Raw genomic sequence first — 26,274 nt, 5'->3', positions numbered from 1 at the left:
ATAATAACAGTTTATCCCAAGTTTCTTTACAGAATGTTCATCTAGGTACTTCTTTATAAAGGCAACTTTTCTAAGATGACAGCCTGCAAGTTTTACAACATTATTTATTTTGGGCATTGAAAGACAAGTTATTCAATTTTATTTAAATATCTTAATCATTACAGCTGTTCTCTTCATTAGTTTTCAAATCATTCCATTTATATAAAGGGTGTTCAAGATCTTGGGAAATTTTTAAGTACAGATATATGTAAAAAAAAAAAATATTAGACACTCGGATACATCACCAACAGATCTCTCTCTCTCTCTCTCTCTCTCTCTCTCTCTCTCTCTCTCTCTCACATCCTGCATTATCTTGTATATTGATAATAATTGATAATTAAGTTCAAACTGACTTGAAGAGACATTCTGCACATTAAGTAAGCCAGTCAGGTTAAAGTTATTAGCTTCTATCATTAATAATAAACATATAGCAAATTAAATTCCTTAAGTTCATTTTTTATGCCTGACTGTCAAAGAGACCAAGCACCTGGTGAGATTATTTTGAATGACGTCAGAAGGTCCCAGCCAATGGGAGATAGCTGTAGGAACACCTTGCCTTGTGGTTGCCTGTGATTGGCTAACAAAAATACACCTTCCGGAAGTTCCAGAACTCTGTCAGGATCCAGTGTTACCGGTGACAGGTGAGCTGTACGTGACACCCTTGTTCCAGGTTTGATTAAAAATGGTAATTATTTTTATATTGGTGTTAATTTGTGTCTATTTGGGGGGGAACAAGAACCCTGCTACAGGTGGGACTGCTCATATACATCTGCAACGTGATACTGAAATTCGAAAAGACGTTTTGATAAGTGATAGTTAGTTTGCAATGAGGAAGAAGGGCCCGTATTGCATATATGTGACATAACATGTGTCGGCTTGCTTCTATTGTCAAAGATATGATCTGTTCTTAAGACAGATTATATTTTCAAAAAGAAATGGCAAAGTTTTGGACATTGTGCTGGTGACCATGAACTAAGCGTGCTGAGCTTAGGTTGTTTAAAGTGAAATTGATCATCCCGTGAATTCTATGTTGCAAAACCTTGCAATGTTTTAGATGTGGTATTAAAGAGCGTAGCATCAAATCAAATTTGTTCATGCATCATTTTACTTCGAAGTATTGCAAAATTTTGGATGAGGATTTGGGAGTATCTACTAACATTAATCATGAATACAAACCTGGTTTGCAAATTTTCCAAAAAAAAAAAAAAAAAAAAAAAACTGTGAATTAGAGTTTACCAATAAGTATATTATTATCACTTATGATTATAACAACTTCGAATTAACGGCAGATTGGCTTGGCCTTAAGCGTGTTAGTGAATAAAAGTTTTATTACCAAAGAATCTCGCCTTGTTTGGGTGAGCATGTAGAACATCAGATGTTCTTGTTGTAAATGTTATGCTGTAGAACAGGTCAACGTAATTTTCGCTTCACAGTTTATGGCATATATTTCATGGATTTTACTGAATATACTTTACTTTAATCATTTTTGCATTTCGTCTATACTCTAGTTTACTAGTCACCTTTTCGCAGTGAGCTGTCTTCCCTGTTGGAGCCATTAGGCTTTTAATTTTCTACAATTATAATTCGGGTTTTATCTTGATCAGTAACAATGATAATAAAATACTTTATCATGGAACCATATCAATGTTTAGAATATAAGAGAATTGGCGTATACCATGATGGTTCAAAATATTTAGTTAGTATATTGCTAATCATTTCAGTGTATAACTCTAAATGGCTTTTGTGAATGCTGTAGATATGTGATTTGTTTACGGAATGATAATCTAGAGGACAACAACGGTATTTGACTTGTTTTATAGGGCGGTGTGAGTTTATTGCGTGAGCTCCCACGTATACTGGAAACTAGCGGTACCTTATTACAGTAACTTCCATGCCTGCCTGCCTTTCCGTACTTGCCTGCCTTTCCTTACCTTACCTTGCCTATGTCTTGTCTTACCTTACCTTGCCTATGTCTTGTCTTACCTTGCCTATGTCTTACTTCCCTACCTGTATTACCTTACCTATCTTACCTACCTGCCTGTCATACTTTACCTGCCTGCCATACTTAACCTGCCTTCCTTACCTGCCTGCCTTCCTTACCTGCCTGCCTGCCTTCCTTACCTGCCTGCCTGCCTGCCTGCCTTCCTTCCTTCCTTCCTTCCTTCCTTCCTTACCTGCCTGCCTGCCTGCCTGCCTTCCTTCCTTCCTTCCTTCCTTCCTTCCTTCCTTCCTTCCTTCCTTCCTTATCTGACTGCCTTCCTTACCTGCCTTCCTTACCTGCCTAACTACCTACCTAACTACCTACCTACCTACCTGCCTACCTACCTACCTACCTACCTGCCTGCCTTACCTTACCTTGCCTGCCTTACCTTACCTTGCCTGCCTTACCTTACCTGCCTTACCTTACCTTACCTTGCCTACCTTACCTTACCTTGCCTGCCTTACCTTACCTTGCCTGCCTTACCTTACCTGCCTTACCTTACCTTACCTGCCTGCCTTACCTTACCTTACCTGCCTGCCTTACCTTACCTGCCTGCCTTAGCTTAGCTACTTGCCTTAGCTTATCTGCCTTGCCTTGTCTTACATTACCTTTGGTACGTGTCTGACATTGCTTAACTTAAATTCTTGATAATTTTTACATGCCTTACCTATCTACCTACCTACCTTGTCTACGTCATCTTACCTACATCGTCTTACCTACCTGTCTGTCTTATCATTACCTAGGTAGTAGGTTGGCCAGGGCACCAGCCACCCGTTGAGATACTACCGCTAGAGAGTTATGGGGTCTTTTGACTGGCCAGACAGTACTACATTGGATCCTCCTCTCTGGTTACGGTTCATTTTCCCTTTGCCTACATACACATTGAATAGTCTGGCATATTCTTTACATATTCTCCTCTATCCTCATACACCTGACAACACAGATTACCAAACAATTCTTCATCACCCAAGGGGTTACTGCACTGTAATTGTTCAGTGCCACTTTCCTCTTGGTAAGGGTAGAAGAGACTCTTTAGCTATGGTAAGCAGCTCTTCTAGGAGAAGGACACTCCAAAATCAAACCACTGTTCTCTAGTCTTGGGTAGTGCCATAGCCTCTGTACCATGGCCTTTCACTGTCTTGGGTTAGAGTTCTCTTGCTTGAGGGTACACTCGAGCGCACACTCCTATCTTATATCTCTTCCTCTTGTTTTGTTGAAGTTTTTATAGTTTATATAGGAGATATTTATTGTTGTTACTCTTCTTAGAATATTTTATTTTTCCTTTTTTTCCTTTCCGCACTGAGCTATTTTCCCTGTTGGAGCCCCTGGGCTTATAGCGTACTGCTTTTCCAACTAGGGTTGTAGCTTAGTAAGTAATAATAATAATAATAATAATAATACCTTACCATTGCTAACCTTTCCTACCTTACATTTACCTACTTACCTAACTTACCTTACTGTCCCAGACCTTACCTTACTATACCATACATTGCCTTACTATACCATACCTTACCTTACCATACCATACATTACCATACCATACATTACCTTACCTTACTGTACCTTACCTTACTATACCATACATTACCTTACCTTACTGTACCTTACCTTACTATACCATACATTACCTTACCTTACTGTACCTTAACTTACTGTACCATACATTACTTTACCTTACTGTACCATACCTTACCTTACCATACCTTACCTTACTATACGATACTTACCTTACTGTACCATACCATACCTTACTGTACTATACTTGACCTTACTGTACTATACTTGACCTTACTGTACCATACTTTACCTTACTGTACCATACTTTACCATACTGTACCATACCATTCTTTACCATACTGTACCATACCATTCTTTACCTTACCTTCATTTGTGGATATGACTCTACATACAGAAACTTAGTGGCATGTTTGTCGAATCTTTAGTCAACACGGAATTAATTGTTTTAATTTTTTTCCAAATCTTAATTCTTCTTAGGAAATGGTAGTGATATATTAATTGAAATACTTAACTATAACTGAAGCAAAAATACACTTTTTAAAATATAAAATTACTCTCCTAGTTTGTAATTGCCTTTGTTTTTCAGGTCAGAACAAAGAGTTGAATCCAAATGAGCCAAAACTCAATATTTTAAGCCTGCTCTCTTGGAAGAATACACTCGTAGGCCTAGCTCAGGGGTGCACAAGGAATCATAAATCCTCTCAAATTATAATGGTAAGTTAACATTAAATCAGTAGTGGTGGTCCCCTGGGAGACATGAAATTCAATAAATTAATACACATAAATTCAGCTTTTTATTTTTTAGATATTTCTTGCTAGTATAAAATGTCTCCTGGTGGTGACGTCTGCATGTGGAAACCTGGCGGTGGTACATATTAAAGAAGTTTTTACTCCTTTAATGTAACTGTAGCATGTGGCACCACTACTATTTGATGTAGCCTTTTTGAACTCGTGACATTATTGACTCTATAAAGTAATAAGTTACGTTAGGTTTGAACTCCATTTATCATTGATAATATCTAATTGCTATAAAGATCCAAAAGTTATTTACATCTGTCTTGGTGTCGAGTGCCTTTCAACTTTTACTTTCAACCTTGATGTCAAATGTTTTTCCACTTTTACTTCCATCTTGTTGAATATATTTAGAATTTTACTTGTCTTGGTGTTGTCTTTCAACTTTTGACTCCATCTTGTTGAATATATTTAGAATTTTACTTGTCTTGGTGTTGTCTTTCAACTTTTGACTCCATCTTTTTTAATATATTTAGAATTTTACTTGTCTTGGTGTTGTCTTTCAACTTTTGACTCCTTCTTGTTGAATATATTTAGAATTTTACTTGTGTCTTGGTGTTGTCTTTCAACTTTTGACTCCATTTTGTTGAATATATTTATTATTTTACTTCCGTCTTGGTGTTCTTTCAACTTTTGACTCCATTTTGTTGAATATATTTATTATTTTACTTCCGTCTTGGTGTTCTTTCAACTTTTGACTCCATCTTGTTGAATATATTTAGAATTTTACTTCCGTCTTGGTGTTGTCTTTCAACTTTTGACTCCATCTTTTTTAATATATTTAGAATTTTACTTCCGTCTTGGTGTTGTCTTTCAACTTTAGACTCCATCTTTGTTAATATATTTAGAATTTTACTTATTTCTTGGTGTTGTCTTTCAACTTTTGACTCCATCTTGTTGAATATATTTAGAATTTTACTTGTCTTGGTGTTGTCTTTCAACTTTTGACTCCATCTTTTTTAATATATTTAGAATTTTACTTGTCTTGGTGTTGTCTTTCAACTTTTGACTCCATCTTGTTGAATATATTTGGAATTTTACTTGTCTTGGTGTTGTCTTTCAACTTTTGACTCCATCTTTTTTAATATATTTAGAATTTTACTTGTCTTGGTGTTGTCTTTCAACTTTTGACTCCATCTTGTTGAATATATTTGGAATTTTACTTGTCTTGGTGTTGTCTTTCAACTTTTGACTCCATCTTTTTTAATATATTTAGAATTTTACTTGTCTTGGTGTTGTCTTTCAACTTTTGACTCCATCTTGTTGAATATATTTAGAATTTTACTTGTGTCTTGGTGTTGTCTTTCAACTTTTGACTCCATCTTTTTTAATATATTTAGAATTTTACTTGTCTTGGTGTTGTCTTTCAACTTTTGACTCCATCTTTTTTAATATATTTAGAATTTACTTGTCTTGGTGTTGTCTTTCAACTTTTGACTCCATCTTGTTGAATATATTTAGAATTTTACTTGTGTCTTGGTGTTGTCTTTCAACTTTTGACTCCATCTTTTTTAATATATTTAGAATTTTACTTGTCTTGGTGTTGTCTTTCAACTTTTGACTCCATCTTTTTTAATATATTTAGAATTTTACTTGTCTTGGTGTAGTCTTTCAACTTTTGACTCCATCTTTTTTAATATATTTAGAATTTTACTTGTGTCTTGGTGTTGTCTTTCAACTTTTGACTCCATTTTGTTGAATATATTTATTATTTTACTTCCGTCTTGGTGTTCTTTCAACTTTTGACTCCATTTTGTTGAATATATTTATTATTTTACTTCCGTCTTGGTGTTCTTTCAACTTTTGACTCCATCTTGTTGAATATATTTAGAATTTTACTTCCGTCTTGGTGTTGTCTTTCAACTTTTGACTCCATCTTTTTTAATATATTTAGAATTTTACTTCCGTCTTGGTGTTGTCTTTCAACTTTAGACTCCATCTTTGTTAATATATTTAGAATTTTACTTATTTCTTGGTGTTGTCTTTCAACTTTTGACTCCATCTTGTTGAATATATTTAGAATTTTACTTGTGTCTTGGTGTTGTCTTTCAACTTTTGACTCCATCTTTTTTAATATATTTAGAATTTTACTTGTCTTGGTGTTGTCTTTCAACTTTTGACTCCATCTTGTTGAATATATTTAGAATTTTACTTGTGTCTTGGTGTTGTCTTTCAACTTTTGACTCCATCTTGTTGAATATATTTAGAATTTTACTTGTCTTGGTGTTGTCTTTCAACTTTTGACTCAATCTTTTTTAATATATTTAGAATTTTACTTGTCTTGGTGTTGTCTCTTAACTTTTGACTCCATCTTGTTGAATATATTTAGAATTTTACTTCTGTCTTGGTGTTGTCTTTCAACTTTTGACTCTATCTTTTTTAATACATTTAGAATTTTACTTGTTTCTTGGTGTTGTCTTTCAACTTTTGACTCCATCTTGTTGAATATATTTAGAATTTTACTTGTTTCTTGGTGTTGTCTTTCAACTTTTGACTCCATCTTTTTTAATATATTTAGAATTTTACTTGTCTTGGTGTTGTCTTTCAACTTTTGACTCCATCTTGTTGAATATATTTAGAATTTTACTTGTGTCTTAGTGTTGTCTTTCAACTTTTGACTCCATCTTGTTGAATATATTTAGAATTTTACCTGTGTCTTGTTGTTGTCTTTCAACTTTTGACTCCATCATGTTGAATATATTTAGAATTTTACTAGTGTCTTGGTGTTGTCTTTGAACTTTTGACTCCATCTTGTTGAATATATTTGGAATTTTACTTGTCTTGGTATTGTCTTTCAACTTTTGACTCCATCTTGTTGAATATATTTGGAATTTTACTTGTCTTGGTGTTGTCTTTCAACTTTTGACTCCATCTTGTTGAATATATTTGGAATTTTACTTGTCTTGGTGTTGTCTTTCAACTTTTGACTCCATCTTTTTTAATATATTTAGAATTTTACTTGTCTTGGTGTTGTCTTTCAACTTTTGACTCCATCTTTTTTAATATATTTAGAATTTTACTTGTGTCTTGGTGTTGTCTTTCAACTTTTGACTCCATCTTGTTGAATATATTGAGAATTTTACTAGTGTCTTGGTGTTGTCTTTGAACTTTTGACTCCATCTTGTTGAATGTATTTAGAATTTTACTTATGTCTTAGTGTTGTCTTTGAACTTTTGACTCCATCTTTTTTAATATATTTAGAATTTTACTTGTGTCTTGGTGTTGTCTTTCAACTTTTGACTCCATCTTGTTGAATATATTTAGAATTTTACTTGTGTCTTGGTGTTGTCTTTCAACTTTTGACTCCATATTTTTTAATACATTTAGAATTTTACTTGTTTCTTGGTGTTGTCTTTCAACTTTTGACTCCATCTTGTTGAATATATTCAGAATTTTACTTGTGTCGTGGTGTTGTCTTTCAACTTTTGACTCCATCCTTTAGAATATATTTAGAATTTTACTTGTCTTGTTGTTGTCTTTCAACTTTTGACTCCATCTTGTTGAATATATTTAGAATTTTGCTTGTCTTGGTGTTGTCTTTCAACTTTTGACTCCATATTGTTGAATATATTTAGAATTTTACTTGTGTCTTGGTGTTGTCTTTCAGTTTTTGATTCCATTTTGTTGAATATATTTAGAATTTTACTTCCGTCGTGGTGTTGTCTTTCAACTTCTGACTCCATCTTATTGAATATATTTAGAATTTTACTTCCGTCTTGGTGTTGTCTTTCAACTTTTGACTCCATCTTTTTTAATATATTTAGAATTTTACTTCTGTCTTGGTGTTGTCTTTCAGCTTTTGACTCCATCTTTTTTAATATATTTAGAATTTTACTTGTGTCTTGGTGTTGTCTTTCAACTTTTGACTCCATCTATTTTAATATATTTAGAATTTTACTTGTGTCATGGTGTTGTCTTTCAACTTTTGACTCCATCTTGTTGAGTATAATTAGAATTTTACTTGTGTCTTGGTGTTGTCTTTCAACTTTTGACTCCATCTTGTTGAGTATATTTAGAATTTTACTTGTCTTGGTGTTGTCTTTCAACTTTTGACTCCATCTTGTTGAATATATTTAGAATTTTACTTCTGTCTTGGTGTTGTCTTTCAACTTTTGACTCCATCTTGTTGAATATATTTAGAATTTGACTTCCGTCTTGGTGTTGTCTTTCAACTTTAGACTCCATCTTGTTGAATATATTTAGAATTTGACTTTCGTCTTAGTGTTGTCTTTCAACTTTTGACTCCATCTTGTTGAATATATTTAGAATTTTGTGTCTTGGTGTTGTCTTTCAACTTTTGACTCCATCTTGTTGAATATATTTAGAATTTTGTGTCTTGGTGTTGTCTTTCAACTTTTGACTCCATCTTGTTGAATATATTTAGAATTTTACTTCTGTCTTGGTGTTGTCTTTCAACTTTTGACTCCATCTTGTTGAATGTATTTAGAATTTTACTAGTGTCTTGGTGTTGTCTTTCAACTTTTGACTCCATCTTGTTGAATGTATTTAGAATTTTACTTCCGTCTTGGTGTTGTCTTTCAACTTTTGACTCCATCTTTTTTAATATATTTAGAATTTTACTTGTGTCTTGGTGTTGTCTTTCAACTTTTGACTCCATCTTGTTGAATATATTTAGAATTTTACTTGTGTCTTGGTGTTGTCTTTCAACTTTTGACTCCATCTTGTTGAATATATTTAGAATTTTACTTCTGTCTTGGTGTTGCCTTTCAACTTTTGACTCCATCTTGTTGAATATTTTTAGAATTTTACTTGTGTCTTGGTGTTGTCTTTCAACTTTTGACTCCATCTTTTTTAATATATTTAGAATTTTACTTGTGTCTTGGTGTTGTCTTTCAACTTTTGACTCCATCTTGTTGAATATATTTAGAATTTTACTAGTGTCTTGGTGTTGTCTTTCAACTTTTGATTCCATCTTGTTGAATATATTTAGAATTTTACTTGTGTCTTGTTGTTGTCTTTCAACTTTTGACTCCATTTTGGTTTTGAATGTCTTTCAACATTTACTTCCATTGAGTAAATATCGGAAAATATTGTTAGTTACTCAGAGGTAATGAAAAATTGCCATTCTTTATAATAATGGCGTTTTTGTTAGTTGCCGCCATAAAAAAAAAAATGTGTAGTAGTGAGCCTATAAGTGGTAAAGGTAAAATAAACCGAAGTGCTTTATTTCTAATTGTGGTTAGTCATGATTGCATCATATGCAATTAGCCATAGCAACTTTTTTACCATTGTATCTTATCCCCATTTTTCCATCATATTGTTGAATGTCTCAACTTTTGCCGACATCAAATCTTTCTGTCGAATGTCTTTTAACTTTTTCTTTCATATTGGTGTCAAATGTCTTTCAACTTTACTTCCATGTTGGTGTCGAATGTCTTTTAACTTTACTTCCATGTTGGTGTCGAATGTCTATCAACTTTTAATTCCTTATTGGGGTTGAATGTCTTAAAACTTTTACTTCCATGTTGGTGTCAAATGTCTTTTAACTTTTACTTCATGTTGGTGTCGAATGTCTTTTAACTTTTACTTCATGTTGGTGTCGAATGTCTTTTAACTTTTACTTCATGTTGGTGTTGAATATCTTAACTTTTACTAACATGATGTAGTCGAATGTCTTTCAACTTCTGCATCCATGTTGGTGTCGAATGTCTTAAAACTTTTACTGCTTTCTTGGTGTAGTGTGTCATTCAACTCTTGGCTCCATTTTGGCAAAGAATGTCTTAACTTTAGGTTCCATCTTGGCATCTAATGTTTTTCAACCTTTACATACATCTTGGTGTCGAGTGGCTTTCAACTTATTACTTCCATCTCGTCGTCGAATGTCTTAAAACCTTTACTTCCATCTTGGTGTCTAGTGTCTTTCAACTTTTACTTCCATCTTAGTGTCGAATGTTTTTCAGACTTTACATCTGTCCTTGTGTCGAATGCCTTTCAACTTTTACTTCCAACCTTGATGTCAAATGTTTTTCCACTTTTACTTCCATCTTGTTGAATATATTTCAACTTTTACTTCCATGTTGGTGTTGAATATATTGCAACTTTTACTTCCATGTTGGTATTGAATATATTGCAACTTTTACTTTCATGTTGGTGTTGAATATAATGTAACTTTTATTTCCATGTTGATGTTGAATATATTGCAACTTTTACTTCCATGTTGGTGTTGAATCTATTGCAACTTTTACTTCCATGTTGGTATTGAATATATTGCAACTTTTACTTTCATGTTGGTATTGAATATATTGCAACTTTTACTTTCATGTTGGTGTTGAATATAATGTAACTTTTATTTCCATGTTGATGTTGAATATATTGCAACTTTTACTTCCATGTTGATGTTGAATATATTGCAACTTTTATTTCCACGTTGGTGTTAAATATATTGCAACTTTTACTTCCATGTTGGTGTTGAATATAGTGCAACTTTTACTTCCATGTTGGTGTTGAATATATTGCAACTTTTACTTCCATGTTGGTGTTGAATATATTGCAACTTTTACTTCCATGTTGGTGTTGAATATATTGCAACTTTTACTTCCATGTTGGTATTGAATATATTGCAACTTTTACTTTCATGTTGGTGTTGAATATAATGTAACTTTTATTTCCATGTTGATGTTGAATATATTGCAACTTTTACTTCCATGTTGGTGTTGAATATATTGCAACTTTTACTTCCATGTTGGTATTGAATATATTGCAACTTTTACTTTCATGTTGGTATTGAATATATTTCAACTTTTACTTTCATGTTGGTGTTGAATATAATGTAACTTTTATTTCCATGTTGATGTTGAATATATTGCAACTTTTACTTCCATGTTGATGTTGAATATATTGCAACTTTTATTTCCACGTTGGTGTTAAATATATTGCAACTTTTACTTCCATGTTGGTGTTGAATATAGTGCAACTTTTACTTCCATGTTGGTGTTGAATATATTGCAACTTTTACTTCCATGTTAGTGTTAAATATATCACAACTTTTACTTCCATGTTGGTGTTGAATATATTTCAACTTTTTCTTCCATGTTGGTGTTGAATATATTGCAACTTTTACTTCCATGTTGGTGTTGAATATATTTCAACTTTTACTTCTCTCTTGGTGTTGAATATATTGCAACTTTTACTTCCACGATAGTGTTGAATATGCTTCACATTCTTTCATCATGTAGTTAAATAACTTTCATTATTCCATACTGGTTCCAAATGTCTTTCACTTTTACTTCCATCTTGGTGTGTAATGTCTTTCAACATTTATTTCCATCTTGGTGTTGATGTTTTCAACTTTACGTTCATCTTGGTGTTATCGTTTTCAGCTTTTACTTCCATCTTGGTGTTAAATATCCTACTTTTATTGATATCTTGGTGTTAATTGTTCTACTTTTACTGACATCTTGGTGTCAAATGTCTTACTTTTACTTCTATCTTGGTGTCAAATATCTTGCTTTTACTTCTATCTTAGTGTCAAATATCCTACTTTTACTTCTATCTTGGTGTCAAATATTTCAGCTTTTACCTTCGCCGTGGTATTGAATATATCTTAGCTCTTGCTAATATCTTGGTGACTAATGTCCTTCAGGTGTTACTTCTATCTTGGTGTCAATGTTTCCCTTTTACTGCCAACTTGGTTTCAAATAGGTTTTCACTTTTACTTCTATTATCATTTCAAATGCTGTTAGACTTTACTTCCATCTTGGTGGCAAATATCTTTCACCTTTTACTTCTATAATGGGGTCGAATGTCTTCAATACTTTACTTCCATTCTCTGTGTCTAGTGTAAAGTCTTCAAATTTGTTTTTCCTATTTTGGTTTCAAAGTGTCTTTCACCTCTTACTTCCACATTAGTGCCGAATATCTTTCAATATTTACTTCAATATGGATGCCTAATGTCTTTTAACTTTTTCTCCCTTCTTGGTGTCGAATGTGTTTAATATTATACTTCCATATTGGTGTTGAATGTCTTTCAACTTTCACTTCCATGTATGTGTCGAATAACTTTTAACTTATTGGTGCCAAGTGTCTTTTAATTTACTTCCATCTTGGTGCCAAGTGTCTTTTAATTTACTCTCATCTTGGTGCCAAATGCCTTTTAATTTACTTTCATCTTGGTGCCAAGTGTCTTTTAATTTACTTCCATCTTGGTGCCAAGTGTCTTTTAATTTACTTCTATCTTGGTGCCAAGTGTCTTTTAATTTACTTCTATCTTGGTGCCAAGTGTCTTTTAATTTACTTCCATCTTGGTGCCAAGTGTCTTTTAATTTACTTCTATCTTGGTGCCAAGTGTCTTTTAATTTACTTCTATCTTGGTGCCAAGTGTCTTTTAATTTACTTCCATCTTGGTGCCAAGTGTCTTTTGATTTACTTCCATCTTGGTGCCAAATGTCTTTTAATTTATTTCCATCTTGGTGCCAAGTGTCTTTTAATTTACTTCTATCTTGGTGCCAAGTGTCTTTTAATTTACTTCCATCTTGGTGCCAAGTGTCTTTTAATTTACTTCTATCTTGGTGCCAAGTGTCTTTTAATTTACTTCCATCTTGGTGCCAAGTGTCTTTTGATTTACTTCCATCTTTGTGTTGAATGTTTTTCAACCTTTACTTCAATCTTAGGGTCGAATGACTTTCAACTTTTAACTTCCATCATGACGTCAAATGTATTTCATCTTTTCTTCCATGTTGGTGTCGGATATCTTTAAAATTTTACTTAGATCTTGGTGTTGAGTGTCTTTCAACTTATACTTCCATATTGGCATTGAATGTCTTACAACTTTTACTGCCATCTTGATATAGTGTCTTTCAACTTTTACTTCCATATTGGCATTGAATGTCTTACAACTTTTACTGCCATCTTGATATAGTGTCTTTCAACTTTTACTTCCAATTTTACTTCCAATTTTACCTAGATCTTGGTGTTGAGGTTCTTTCAACTCTTACTTCCTTCTTGGCACTGAATGTCTTTCAACTTTTACCTCCATCTTGAAATTGAATGGCTTTCAACTTTTACTTCAATCTTGAAAACAAATGGCTTTCAACTTTTAGTTCCATCTTGGCTTCTGTCTTTTTCAAATTTTAGTTCTATCTTGGCGTCGAATGTTTTTCAACCCTTACTTCCATTTTGGTGTTGAGTATCATCTAGATTGCATCAAGTCCTGCCTCTGATCATCCAAATTACATCTAGTCCTTCCTCTCTCTTATCATACAAATTGCATGTAGTCCCGATTCTCTGATCATCCAAATTGCATCTAGTCCTGCTTCTCTCTGATCATTCAAATTGCATCTAGTCCTGCTTCTCTCTGATCATTCAAATTACATCTAGTCCTGCTTCTCTCTGATCATTCAAATTACATTTAGTCCTGCTTCTCTATGATCATCCACATTGCATGTTTTCCTGCTTCTCTCTGATGATCCAAATTGCATCTTTTCCTGCCTCTTTCTGGTCAGCCAAATTGCATCTTTTCCTGCCTCTTTCTGGTCAGCCAAATTGCATCTTTTTGTTCTTCTTTCTGATCATCCAAATTGCATCTTTTCCTGCCTCTTTCTGGTCAGCCAAATTGCATCTTTTCCTGCCTCTTTCTGGTCAGCCAAATTGCATCTTTTCCTGCCTCTTTCTGGTCAGCCAAATTGCATCTTTTCCTGCCTCTTTCTGGTCAGCCAAATTGCATCTTTTCCTGCCTCTTTCTGGTCAGCCAAATTGCATCTTTTCCTGCCTCTTTCTGGTCAGCCAAATTGCATCTTTTCCTGCCTCTTTCTGGTCAGCCAAATTGCATCTTTTCCTGCCTCTTTCTGGTCAGCCAAATTGCATCTTGTCCTGCTTTTCTGATCATCCAAACTGTATTTTATTCTACTTCTCTCTGAACCTTTAAATTGCATTTTGTCTTGCTGCTCTCTGATCATTTAAATTGCATTTTGTCTTGCTGCTCTCTGATCATTCAAATTGCATTTTGTCTTTCCTCACTCTGATCATCCAAGTTGATCTTGTAATGCTTCTCTCTGATCATTCAAATTTCATCTTGTCCTTCTTCTCTCTGATCGTCATGTCCTGCTTCGCTCTGATCATCCAAATTGCATCTTGGCCATCCTCTCCTTGAACCTCTAAATATTATAAGACTGCCTTTCCTTGACCCTCCATATTGCACTTTATCTTTCTTCTTTGAACCTCCAACTTGCTTCTTAGCTTTCCTCTCTTTGAACATAATGAAATCCTGGCCTTCTCTTTGAACCAAACTTATAACCTTCAAATAATTTTTTAGCCTTCCTATTTGAACCCCCAAATTCCTTCTTCTTTCTCTATTAGCATCCATACCGTCTTATGACCTCCAAATTACTTATTGATTATCTATTCCAAGCTTCAACTTACTTATTAACTAACTTTCGTCAAACTTCAAAATTGTATCTTAAACTTACCATCCCCAAACCTTCAAATTTGGTCTTAAACTTGCCATCCTCAAACCTTTAAATTGGGTCTTAGCCTTCCTTTTTTTGAGCCTCCAAATTATGTTTTTAGCTCTTTTTGAACCTTACTATTATTTTGAATCCTCTTGAAGCTCCAGATTGGTTATTAGTCTTCATCTTTTTGAACCGTACAAATTACAGCTTGGCTTCTTCTCTTTGAACCTTACAAATTACAGCCTGGCTTCCTCTTTTTAAACCCTACAAATTACAGCTTGGCTTCCTCTCTTTGAACTCTACAAATTACATCTTGGCTTCCTCTCTTTAAACCCTACAAATTACAACTTGGCTTCCTCTCTTTAAACCCTACAAATTACATCTTGGCTTCCTCTCTTTAAACCCTACAAATTACAGCTTGGCTCCTCTCTTTAAACCCTACAAATTACAGCTTGGCTTCCTCTCTTTAAACCCTACAAATTACAACTTGGCTTCCTCTCTTTGAACCCTACAAATTACATCTTGGCTTCCTCTCTTTGAACCCTAGAAATTACAGCTTGGCTTCCTCTCTTTGAACCCTAGAAATTACAGCTTGGCTTCCTCTCTTTGAACCCTACAAATTACAGCTCGGCTTCCTCTCTTTGAACCCTACAAATTACAGCTCGGCTTCCTCTCTTTAAACCCTACAAATTACAGCTTGGCTTCCTCTTTTTGAACCCTACAAATTACAGCTTGGCTTCCTCTCTTTGAACCCTACAAATTACATCTTGGCTTCCTCTCTTTGAACCCTACAAATTACAGCTTGGCTTCATCTTTTTGAACCTTACAAATTACAGCTTGGCTTCTTCTCTTTAAACCCTACAAATTACAGCTTGGCTTCCTCTCTTTAAACCCTACAAATTACAGCTTGGCTTCCTCTTTTTGAACCCTACAAATTACAGCTTGGCTTCCTCTCTTTGAACTCTACAAATTACAGCTTGGCTTCCTCTTTTTGAACCCTAAAAATTACAGCTTGGCTTCCTCTCTTTAAACCCTACAAATTACAGCTTGGCTTCCTCTTTTCGATCCCTACAAATTACAGCTTGGCTTCCTCTCTTTGAACCCTACAAATGACAGCTTGGCTTCCTCTCTTTAAACACTACAAATTACAGCTTGGCTTCCTCTTTTCAATCCCTACAAATTACAGCTTGGCTTCCTCTTTTCAATCCCTACAAATTACAGCTTGGCTTCCTCTCTTTAAACCCTACAAATTACAGCTTGGCTTCCTCTCTTTAAACCCTACAAATTACAGCTTGGCTTCCTCTCTTTAAAACCTACAAATTACAGCTTGGCTTCCTCTTTTTGAACCCTAAAAATTACAGCTTGGCTTCCTCTCTTTAAACCCTACAAATTACAGCTTGGCTTACTCTTTTCGATCCCTACAAATTACAGCTTGGCTTCCTCTCTTTAAACCCTACAAATTACAGCTTGGCTTCATCTTTTTGAACCCTGCAAATTACAGCTTGGCTTCCTCTCTTTGAACCCTACAAATTACAGCTTGGCTTCCTCTCTTTGAACCATACAAATTACATCTTGGCTTCCTCTCTTTAAACCCTACAAATTAAAGCTTGGCTTCCTCTCTTTAAACCCTACAAATTAAAGCTTGGCTTCCTCTTTTTGAACCCTACAAATTACAGCTTGGCTTCCTCTCTTTAAACCCTACAAATTACAGCTTGGCTTCCTCTTTTTGAACCCTACAATTTACAGCTTGGCTTCCTCTCTTTAAACCCTACAAATTACAGCTTGGCTTCCTCTTTTCGATCCCTACAAATTACAGCTTGGCTTCCTCTCTTTGAACCCTACAAATTACATCTTGGCTTCCTCTCTTTGAACCCTACAAATTATATCTTGGCTTCCTCTTTTTGAACCCTACAAATTACATCTTGGCTTCCTCTCTTTAAACCCTACAAATTACAGCTGGGCTTCCTCTTTTTGAACCCTACAAATTACAGCTTGGCTTCCTCTCTTTGAATCCTACAAATTACAGCTTGGCTTCCTCTCTTTGAACCCTACAAATTACATCTTGGCTTCCTCTCTTTAAACCCTACAAATTACAGCTTGGCTTCCTCTTTTTGAACCCTACAAATTACATCTTGGCTTCCTCTCTTTGAACCCTACAAATTACAGCTTGGCTTCCTCTCTTTGAACCCTACAAATTACAGCTTGGCTTCCTCTCTTTGAACCCTACAAATTACAGCTTGGCTTCCTCTCTTTGAACACTACAAATTACAGCTTGGCTTCCTTTCTTTGAACACTACAAATTACAGCTTAACTTCCTCTCTTTGAGCCCTACAAATTACAGCTTGGCTTCCTCTCTTTGAACCCTACAAATTACAGCTTGGCTTCCTCTCTTTGAACCCTACAAATTACAGCTTGGCTTCCTCTCTCTGAACCCTACAAATTACAGCTTGGCTTCCTCTCTTTGAACCCTACAAATTACAGCTTGGCTTCCTCTCTTTGAACCCTACAAATTACATCTTGGCTTCCTCTCTTTAAACCCTACAAATTACAGCTTGGCTTCCTCTTTTTGAACCCTACAAATTACAGCTTGGCTTCCTCTTTTTGAACCCTACAAATTACAGCTTGGCTTCCTGTCTTTGAGTCCTACAAATTACAGCTTGGCTTCCTCTCTTTGAACCCTACAAATTACAGCTTGGCTTCCTCTCTTTGAACCCTACAAATTACAGCTTGGCTTCCTCTCTTTGAACCCTACAAATTACAGCTTGGCTTCCTCTCTTTGGACCCTACAAATTACATCTTAGCTTCCTCCTTTCGAACTCTACAAATTACATCTTAGCTTCCTCCCTTCGAACCCTACAAATTACAGCTTGGCTTCCTCTCTTTGAACACTACAAATTACAGCTTGGCTTCCTCTTTTTAGATCCTACAAATTACATCTTAGCTTCCTCCCTTCGAACCCTACAAATTACTTCTTAGCTTCCTCCTTTCGAACCCTACAAATTAATTCTTGGCTTCCTCATTTTGAACCCTATAAAATTGCATCATGGCTTCCTCTTTTTGAACCCTATAAGATTGCATCATGGCTTCCTCTTTTTGAACCCTATAAGATTGCATCATGGCTTCCTCTTTTTGAACCCTATAAGATTGCATCATGGCTTCCTCTTTTTGAACCATATAGAATTACATCTTGCCTTCCTTTCTTTGAAACCTAGATCTTGGCTTCCTCTCTTTGAACCCTACAAATTACATCTTGGCTTCCTCTCTTTGAACCCTACAAATTACATCTTGGCTTCCTCTCTTTGAACCCTACAAATTACATCTTGGCTTCCTCTCTTTGAACCCTACAAATTACATCTTGGCTTCCTCTCTTTGAACCCTACAAATTACATCTTGGCTTCCTCTCTTTGAACCTTACAAATTACATCTTGGCTTCCTCTCTTTGAACCCTACAAATTACAGCTTGGCTTCCTCTCTTTGAACCCTACAAATTACAGCTTGGCTTCCTCTCTTTGAACCCTACAAATTGCAGCTCTGCTTCCTCTCTTTGAACCCTCCAAATTACAACTTGGTTTCATCTTTTTGAACCCTACAAATTACAGCTTGGCTTCCTCTCTTTGGACCCTACAAATTACAGCTTGGCTTCCTCTCTTTGAACCCTACAAATTACAGCTTGGCTTCTTCTCTTTGAACCCTACAAATTACAGCTTGGCTTCCTCTCTTTGAACCCTACAAATGACAGCTTGGCTTCCTCTCTTTGAACCCTCCAAATTACAGCTTGGCTTCATCTTTTTGAACACTACAAATTACAGCTTGGCTTCCTCTCTTTAAATCCTACTAATTACAGCTTGGCTTCCTCTCTTTGAACCTTACAAATTACAGCTTGGCTTCCTCTTTTTAAGCCCTACAAATTACAGCTTGGCTTCCTCTTTTTAAACCCTACAAATTATAGCTTGGCTTCCTCTTTTTAAACCCTACAAATTATAGCTTGGCTTCCTCTTTTTGAACCCTACAAATTACAGCTTGGCTTCCTCTTTTTAAACCCTACAAATTATAGCTTGGCTTCCTCTCTTTGAACACTACAAATTACAGCTTGTCTTCCTCTTTTTGGATCCTACAAATTACATCTTAGCTTCCTCCCTTCGAACCCTACAAATTACATCTTAGCTTCCTCCCTTCGAACCCTACAAATTAATTCTTGGCTTCCTCTTTTTGAACCCTATAAGATTGCATCATGGCTTCCTCTTTTTGAACCATATAGAATTACATCTTGCCTTCCTTTCTTTGAAACCTAGATCTTGGCTTCCTCTCTTTGAACCCTACAAATTACATCTTGGCTTCCTCTCTTTGAACCCAACAAATTACATCTTGGCTTCTCTCTTTGAACCCTACAAATTACATCTTGGCTTCACTCTTTGAACCCTACAAATTACATCTTGGCTTCTCTCTTGGCCGTAAACATCCAAATTTTGGCCTTTTTTTTCCTTAAACATCCTAATTGCAGCATGTCTGTCTTGGCCTTAAACATCCAAATTGCATTATGGCTCTCTTGTCTTTAAATATCTAAATTGCATTTTGGCGTTCTTGTCCTTAAACACCCTAATTGCATCATATTTTTCTTGGCCTTAAACATCCAAATTGCATCATGGCTTTCTTGTTTTTAAATATTCAAATTGCATCTTGGCATTCTTGGCCTTAAACATCCAAGTTCCATAATGACTTTCTTAGCCTTAAACATCCATATTGTATTTTGGCGTTCTTGTCCTTAAACACCCTAATTGCATCATGTTTTTTTGGCCTTAAACATCCAAATTGCATCATGGCTTTCTTGTTTTTAAATATTCAAATTGCATCTTGGCATTCTTGGCCTTAAACATCCAAGTTCCATAATGACTTTCTTAGCCTTAAACATCCATATTGTATTTTGGCGTTCTTGTCCTTAAACACCCTAATTGCATCATGTTTTTTTTGGCCTTAAACATCCAAATTGCATCATGGCTTTCTTGTTTTTAAATATCCAAATTGCATCTTGGCATTCTTGGCCTTAAACATCCAAGTTCCATAATGACTTTCTTGGCCTTAAACATCCATATTGCATTTTGGCGTTCTTGTCCTTAAACATCCTAATTGCATAATGTTTTTCTTGGCCTTGAACATGCAAATTGCATCATGGCTCTCTTGTTCTTGAACATCCAATTTGCGTCTTGGCGTTCTTGTCCTTAAACATCCAAATTGCAACATGGCTTTCCTGGCCTTAAACCTCCTAATTGCATCTTAGCTTTCCTGTCCTTAAACCTCCTAATTACATCTTGGCTTTCCTGTCCTTAAACCTCCTAATTACATCTTAGCTTTCCTGTCCTTAAACCTCCTAATTACATCTTAGCTCTTCCGTCCTTAAACCTCCTAATTACATCTTAGCTCTTCCGTCCTTAAACCTCCTAATTACATCTTAGCTCTTCCGTCCTTAAACCTCCTAATTACATCTTAGCTCTTCCGTCCTTAAACCTCCTAATTACATCTTAGCTTTCCTGTCCTTAAACCTCCTAATTACATCTTAGCTTTCCTGTCCTTAAACCTCCTAATTACATCTTAGCTCTTCCGTCCTTAAACCTCCTAATTACATCTTAGCTCTTCTGTCCTTAAACCTCCTAATTACATCTTAGCTTTCCTGTCCTTAAACCTCTAAATTGCAAGTTAGCCTTCCTGTCTTGAAACCTCATAATTGCATTTTAGCCCTCCTGTCTCGAAACTTGCATTTTAGCCCTCCTGTCTCGAAACCTCATAATTGCATTTTAGCTTTCCTGTCTTGATACCTCGTAATTGCATCTTAGCTTTCCCATATTTAAACCTCCTAATTGCATCTTAATTTCTCGTCTTTAAACTTCCAAATTACATCTTAATCTTTGTCTTTAAACCTCCAAATTGCATCTTAGCCTTTTTGTCTTTAAACCTCTTAATTGCAAAGCTGTCTTTAAACCTTCTAATTGCATCTTAGCCCCTTTTCCTTTAAACCTCTTAATTGCAAATCTCTCTTTAAACCTTCTAATTGCATCTTTGCTTTCCTGTCTTTAAACGTCAAAATTACATCATACCCTTCCTGTCTTTAAATATCCAAATTACATTTTAGCCTTCCTCTACTTAACCTCCAAATTGCATCTAGGCTTTCCTTTCCTCAAACCTTCCAAATACATAACTTTGTCCGTAAATATTCAAATTGCATCTTTGCTTTCCCGTCCCTAACCCAAATTGTATCTTAACCCCTCTGTACTTACTCTGAAATTTCATCTTATCAGGTGTTTCTTCAATAGGTTGTACTTTTCAAGGTTTTACGTTAGTATCTGGTATAAATGTTCCATTCGTAAGGAAGTAAATAGCTTCTGTCTGGCAGTAATAGCCAATTTATGTAATGACGTTAAGCGTTGTAGAACTCTCTCTCTCTCTCTCTCTCTCTCTCTCTCGCTCTCTCGCTCTCTCTCGCTCTCTCGCTCTCTCTCTCTCTCTCTCTCTCTCTCTCTCTCTCTCTCTCTCTCTCTCTCTCTCTCGTAGGTTTCAGGCTATATTAGTTTTATTTAAATTTAATTTTTAGTGTGTTCCATTTTGTAACTTTATCAGTTCTCTATTTTGTATAAATTAGATAAAACCAGGTTGATTATTTAAGAGGTTTGGTATGAAATTTTAGGATTGATTTCTCTAAAGCATCCATTCATATCAGAATATATATATATTTTAAAGAGTATTGGGGATATAGTCGCCAAAGCTTGCGAATTTAGATAGCAGGGCACTGCCAATAAATAGTAATGGCAATTTTGAGTAAGGAAAGGTTTAAGGTGTGGAGTAGATATATAAAATTTTATTTGTTTGTTCAACTTTAATATTTGTTTTATGTCAGTGTTTATAAAACCATACTTTGGATATATGTAAGGAATACCGGGTTTTGAAAAATTATCGATAGTACCTCGTACATTTATATAAATTATCTATAATCTTTTATTTTTTTTTTTTAGCTTGTATACAATTTTACCAATAAATTTTAAACTGTTAGTAACCTGTTGTCCAAAATATGTACGATACTCTAATAATGTCCACATCTAAACTCTTCGAATAAGTGTATGAAGGCTCTGCACTAGTTTCCTTAAATCATTTTTTTTTTCCTATGGTGTCAGCTCTCATCCAGTTTTCTGGACTCTTTCAGCCCTTTCCTCTAGTTTTCTGGGCTCTTTTCCTCCTATATTCTTAGCACTCTCATCCAGTTTTCAAGGCCTTTTCCTACTATGGTCTAAACTCTCTCCTTTAGTTGTTTGGTCTCTTTCCTCTTATGGTCTTAGCTCTTTCCTGTCATGTTCTTAGCTCTTTCCTCCGAGACTTTCAAACGCTGACTGTTCACCTTAGTCCAACTACCTTCTGACGAAAACTCTAGACCCCCCCCCCCCCCCCCCCCACAGCTTTTGTTGAACTAGTCCAAGCTGGAATTTATTCCGGTTCCCTGAAGCTGAGACTTAACAGTCTATTTAGTAAAACCCTTTGTTTGTCAGGGTACATGCATACATTTTATTTTACAGTTACTACGAAGTCTTGTTTTAAACTTTGTATTCTATAGAAATAGATTTTTGTTATCTGAATTTCTCAATTTATCAAGAACTTGTATGGCTATTCATAGTTTGTGGGTATAATTCTCATAGTTATAACCGTTTTTGGAAAGATAGTTTGACCTTATTGCTAAAAAAAAACCGTGAGTTTCTTTATTGATTTTTAGCTTCTGGGTAAATGTGTTATAGTAATGGTAAATTTCTAATCATCTAATATTTTCAACAATTTTTGAGTAAAAAGTTGTGGTTTAAGACCTTTTCTCTTTTTTTTCTGGCCTCTATTGTAACTTCCCTCTGTTCCTCTTAAGTGCCACTGTCTTTTCCACTTCCGTCTCTGTAATTTCCCTTTTGTCTCGATTTATACAACTACTTTTTCAGCTTTCCTCTTTTTTTCTGGTCTTTATTGTAACTTCCCAAGTAACTCTTTATTTCCACTGTCTTCTCCACTTCCTCCTTTCTACTTTCTAATTTTCCCTTTTGTCTCGATTTATACAACTACTTTTTCAGCTTCTCTTTCTTTTCTGTCTTTTATTGTAACTTCCCATTGTTCCTCTTCAGTGCCAATGTCTTTTCCACTTCCGTCTCTCTAATTTCTCTTTAGTCTCGATTTATACAACTACTTTTTCAGCTTTTTTTTTCTGGCCCTTTATTGTAACTTCCCACACTACTTCTTCAGTGCCACTATCTTTTCCACTTACGTCTCTAATTTCTCTTTTGTCTCGATTTATACAACAACTACTTCATTTTTTTCTTTTTTTCTGTCCTTTATTTTAACTTCCCACACTACTTCTTCAGTGCCACTATCTTTTCACTCCCGTCTCTCTTAATTTCTCTTTATTCTCGATTTATCTAACTACTTTTTAAGCTTTTGTCTTTTTTTTCTGGCCTTTATTGTAACTTCCCACACTACTTCTTCAGTGCCGCTCTCTTTTCCACTTCCTTCTCTCTAAATTCCCTTTTGTCTCGATTTATAATACAACTACTTTTTCAAATCTTATGGCCTTTATTTTAAATAGTTTTTTTACACTTCATATTGAATGCCAAGGAAAATCCTTTACCAAATTATTTTTTATGTTGTTCGCGCGCGCTCTCTCTCTCTCTCTCTCTCTCTCGCTTATGAAATAACTAAATTTTTCTAAAAGAAGGAAATATTGTCTTTTTTTCCACTTGTTTGACTGTTTATATCATTCGTTAATGTATAGGAGGAAATGTTGTAATTTGTCCACACTTGTTGACATTTTTTTCTGGTATTTGCCACCGTTTAACTAATAAATTCGCGTTAACGATACCACATTATTAGTAGATACTTTGTGTGCACATTCTTGATAAAATGTTCAGAATCGATAAAACTTATTTTATAGCCATTTCTATGATATGATTATGAAATTATAGCTATAGACATTGTGTGTACTTTCATTTCATAACAGTTAAAATCTGTACTTTTCAAAACCATTTTAATATTACTTTCTAGCCATTTCAATGTGTGTACTACTGATTCTGTTATTTTTAAAAATAATAATTTTTTTTTTTTTTTGCGCAGAGTCGTCTTCAATGGTCCACACAATTTTTCAGATTAAATCTTGTAATCCAACTTGTATTCCGTTAAAATTATGAAGGAATAAAAGAAAAAATGAATTCATGGGTTTTTTAATTTATTCATTATTTGGTGTTTAAATATAATTATTGTTGACACAAAGTCTGAATGTGTATAAACATAGTAACACTATATACAACCAGGTGATGGAAACCAGTTTAGAGTGACATGACATGTAAAAGATAATGTCAACAGTGGCAGCCAAAGTTGCCAAATAGTCTTTTATACTTTGAATTTTTGGAGATAGGTTTGCAGGCCTTTTACTTCTCACTACGCCGAACCAGGGTCCTACCTCGCGCTTCCTAACTACTCCCACCGCCCACCGGATCTTCACCTTCATGGTCCCTGATTCACTCCCAACCTGCACGAGGCATTGTTACTAGATTTCTGGGCCGTTCCTGAAATTTGGTCACAAAATATTATTCGCCCATCATGATGATGTCACATACTACGTCGACTCTCGCTTAGATTCTTTTTCCTGTTGAAGTGGTAAAGCATATTACGTTATGTATATGGGCTGGAAAGGTATATTGTGACCCTATATTTCAAACAAAACCGTTTAAATAATGACCAAACCAAAGGGAAAAGGAATTCACACTGAATGGAAGGTGTTAAAGAATATTACGTTGTGTATATGGGCTGGACAGGTATATTGTGATCCTATATTTCAAACAAATCAGTCTTAATAATGACCAAACCAAAGGGAAAAGAAATTCACACTGAATGGAAGGTGGTAAAGCATATTACGTTATGTATATGGGCTGGAAAGGTATATTGTCACCCTATATCTCAAACAAAGCCGTTATAATAATGACCAAACCAAAGGGAAAATGAATTCATACTGAACAGAAGGTGGTAAAGCATATTACGTTATGAATAACGACTGGACAGGTTATATTGTGACCTTATATCTCAAACAAAGCCGTTTTAATAATGACCAAACCAAAGAGAAAAGGAATTCACACTGAATGGAAGGTAGAAAAGCATATTTCATTATGTATATAGGCTGGAAAGGTATATTGTGATCCTATAATTCAAACAAAGCCGTTTTTATAATGACCAAAAATAAGGGAAAAGGGATTCACACTGAATGGGAGGTGATAAAACATATTACGTTATGTATATGGGCTGGTATATATTGTACCTATCCCTCAAACAAAGCAGTTTTAATAATGACCAAACAAAAGGGAAAAAGAATTCACACTGAATGGAAGGTGGTCTAGAATATTACGTTATGTATTTGGGCTGGAATGTATTGTACCTATACCTTAAACAAAGCCGTTTTATTAATGACCAAACCAAAGGGAAAAGGAATTCACACTGAATGGAAGGTGGTAAAGCATATTACGTTATGTATATGAGCTGGCATATATTGTACCTATACCTCGGACAAAGCCGTTTTAATAATGACCAAACAAAAGGGAAAAGGGATTCACAATTAATGGAAGGAGGTAAAACATATTACATTATGTATATGGGCTGGTATATATTGTACATATACCTCAAAGGCCGTTTTAATAATGACCAAGCAAAAGGGAAAAGGAATTCACACTCAATGGAAAGTGGTAAAGCATATTACGTTATGTATATGAGCTGGACAGGTATATTGTGACCCTATACCTCAAACAAGGCCATTTAATAATGACCAAAGAAAAGGTAAAAGGGATTCACACTCAATGGAAGGTGGTAAAACATATTACGTTATGTATATGGGCTGTACAGGTATATTGTGACCCTATATCTCAAACAAATCCGTCTTAATAATGACCAAAATTAAGTGGTAAGGAATCAAGACTGAATGGAAGGTGGTAAAGCTTATTACGTTTTGTATATGGTGTCCCTACATCTCAAACAAAGCCGTTTTTATAATGACCTAACTAAACGGAAAAGGAATTCACACTGAATGGAAGGTGGTAAAGCATATTACGTTATGTATTTGGGCTGGACAGGTATATTGTGACCCTATATCTCAAACAAAGCCGTTTTAAAAATGACCAAACCAAAGGGAAAAGGAATCCATACTGAACGGAAGGTGGTAAAGCATATTACGTTATGTATTTGGGCTGGACAGGTATATTGTGATCCTATATCTCAAACAAGGCTGTTTTAATAATGACCAAACCAAAGAGAAAAGGAATTCACACTGAATGGAAGGTGGTAAAGCATATTACGTTATGTATATAGGCTGGAAAGGTATATTGTGACCCTATATCTCAAACAAAACAGTTTTAATAATGACCAAACCAAAGGGAAAAGGAATTCACACTAAACGGAAGGTGGTAAAGCATATTACGTTATGTATATGGGCTGGACAGGTATATTGTGATCCTATATCTCAAACAAAGGCGTTTTAATAATGAC

At 34.9% G+C, this 26,274-nt stretch overlaps 2 long non-coding RNA genes across 4 annotated transcripts in view; one reads left to right on the top strand and one right to left on the bottom strand.

The window, feature by feature from the left end:
* Positions 1-606: 606 nt before the first annotated feature.
* LOC137653537 (uncharacterized) lies at positions 607-23,954 on the top strand. The gene is made up of 3 exons (XR_011046511.1): positions 607-724; positions 4,125-4,252; positions 23,860-23,954. It is a non-coding gene; the product is annotated as an uncharacterized lncRNA (long non-coding RNA).
* The window catches only part of LOC137653538 (uncharacterized), a 34,033-nt gene continuing 31,713 nt past the window's right edge, over positions 23,955-26,274 (bottom strand). For all 3 annotated transcript variants that reach the window (XR_011046513.1, XR_011046512.1, XR_011046514.1), the window contains exon 3: positions 23,955-24,311. This is a non-coding gene — a long non-coding RNA (uncharacterized lncRNA). The remainder of the gene's footprint in view (positions 24,312-26,274) is intronic.

The sequence above is a fragment of the Palaemon carinicauda genome, chromosome 14 (genome assembly GCF_036898095.1).
Source record: "Palaemon carinicauda isolate YSFRI2023 chromosome 14, ASM3689809v2, whole genome shotgun sequence".
NCBI classification, from domain to species: Eukaryota; Metazoa; Arthropoda; class Malacostraca; order Decapoda; family Palaemonidae; genus Palaemon; species Palaemon carinicauda.
The sequence above is the reverse complement of the archived record's forward strand: the minus strand, read 5'-3'. Positions and strand labels throughout refer to the sequence as shown.